The following is a 2,500-nucleotide window of genomic DNA, read 5'->3' on the forward strand; positions in this document are numbered from 1 at the left end:
AAGGTAGAGTTGGAGAGAAGCCCGTTGATGTCCTGAGAGATACTGGTTGTAGTGGAATTGTAGTAAAGAGGGACCTTGTGTCTGAGGATCAGTTTACTGGCGAATTTAATGTTATGCTGCTCATTGACAATACGGCAAGGAAAGTTCCCATCGCAAAGATGATGTTGATACACCTTATCTCAAGGGCCAAGTGGAAGCGCAGTGTCTTCCCGATGCTGTTTATGATTTAATTATTGGTAATGTACCAGGCGCAAGAGCCGCTGACGACCCAGACCCAAGCTGGCAAGTTCCTGTACAAGAAGCTTGTGCTGTAACCACAAGAAGTCAAGCTAAGAAAGCTGGAGAACATATTCCGTTGAAGGTACCAGATACCAAAGAAAGTCCTGTAGTTGATAGGAAAAGCTCAAGCAAATGCAGCGTGATGACGAGAGCCTACAGAAATTTTGGGAGGAAAGATGACGTAGTTGTGAGAGGCCAGGCTGAGACTTCATTTGAAGTGAAAGGTGGAGTTCTGTACCGCGTCTACAAGCAGCCTTATGTGAACGGAGGTAAACCCTGAAGCAGGTTATGGTTTCCTGTGCAGCTGAGAAGTCGAATAATGGAACTAGCTCACGGATCGATCATGGGAGGTCACATGGGAATAAAGAAAACGACTGATAAGATTCAAAGCGCGTTCTATTGGCCAGGCATTCAAGGGAACGTGACTCGTTATTGCAAGTCCTGCGATGTTATGTCAGAAGACAGTTAACAAGGGTTCCGTACCGAAGGTTCCCCTAGAGAAGATGCCATTAATTGACAAGCCATTTAAGAGAGTAGCAATCGACCTGGTTGGACCTATTGTTCCCCCGAGTGAGGACGGCCATAGATATATATTGACATTGGTCGACTTTGCAACTCGTTATCCTGAAGCTGTCCCGCTGAAGAACATTGATACTGAGACTGTGGCAGAAGCGTTTGGTGGATATCTTTAGTCGTTTGGGAGTGCCTGAAGAGATCTTGAGCGACCTTGGTACGCAGTTCGTCTCTGAGTGTATGAAGGAAGTGACGCGGCTTTTGAGCATTAAACAGCTCACCACGACTCCATATCATCCTATGTGTAATGGCCTGACGGAAAAGTTTAATGGAACAATGAAGAGCATGTTAAAGAGATTGTGCAGCGAGCAGCCAAGACAGTGGCATCGCTATATTAACCCGTTGCTGTTTTGCATATCGTGAAGTTCCCCAGGAGTCTACTGGTTTTTCGCCGTTTGAGTTGTTGTATGGAAGGGCTGTCAGAGGACCGATGTTTATTCTCAAGCGCTTTGGACGAAAGAGTTGGAGGAGCCTGAAGTAAAGAACAGCTATCAGTATGTGTTTGAGCTACGCGAGAAGCTTGAAGATACCCTCAAACTGGCGCACACCGAGCTTCAGAAAGCCCAGAACAAAGGCAAGCATTATTACGACCGAAAGACTAAAGTCAGTAAGTTTGTACCTGGAGACAAAGTGTTAGTGCTGCTACCAACCGACCACAACAAGCTCCTAATGCAGTGGAAAGGTCCATTCGAGGTTAGTGCTGTAGTAGGTCTCAATGCTTATAAAGTGAGAGTCAAAGAAAATAGAGAGTTTACCATGCGAATCTACTGAAGAAGTATTTTGAGCGAGAGGATCCTGTTTCCGTGGAGCAGTTGCTGTTGAAACGAACGCTAACATTTGTAAGAACGAACATGTTGAGAGTGAAGTAGAAGAAGTTGACCCTGTGGATAGTATCGATTTTTCTGGAAATTGGTGGTTTTGTCGCGAAAGAGTCTCAATGATGTGACCATAGGAGATAACCTTTCTCATGAGCAAAGAGCAGAGTTCATGGATCTTGCAAATGAGTTTCAAAGCTTATTCACAGAAGCCCCAGGCACAACAAGTTTGGCTCAGCATCATATCAAGCTTACATCCGACCAACCAGTTAGATCAAGACCATACCCAGTACCGTATAGAGCTTAAGAGAATCGCTGAAGAAGGATATTACAGACATGATGAAGATGGGAGTCATAAGAGAATCAAGTTCGCCGATGCTTCGCCTGTTGTAGTTGTTAAGAAAAAAGACATTCAAATCGAAGATGCGGGACTATCGTAAACTGAACAAGTTAACCGTGTTTGATCCGGAGCCTATGCCAACTGCTGAGCATTTGTTCTAATGGTGACAAGTAGTTTAGAGATTATCTAAGCAGAGTAGAGAGACACTTAAGAGACACTGGACTGCCTCCTCAGTTGGTACTATCTAACTAATTTTTCGTTGTTAGTAGAAATTTAGGAAATTTCTTCTCAAGAGGGGGTTATGTTACGAAAAATAGTATTGCGTGACAAGCGTTACTGTCTAGAAGCTTCGCGAGAGTTCGTAGTTTGTTTATATTTAGGTTGTACGTAAGCGTTTCTAAATCGGTGTGTTTTGTAATCTTTCTATATTTAGATTCATTACTAATTTAGAAAGTTCTAGAAGTTTATTGTCAGAGTATATAAGTAGACGAGT

The sequence above is a fragment of the Montipora capricornis genome, chromosome 11 (genome assembly GCF_036669925.1).
Source record: "Montipora capricornis isolate CH-2021 chromosome 11, ASM3666992v2, whole genome shotgun sequence".
NCBI lineage: Eukaryota > Metazoa > Cnidaria > Anthozoa > Scleractinia > Acroporidae > Montipora > Montipora capricornis.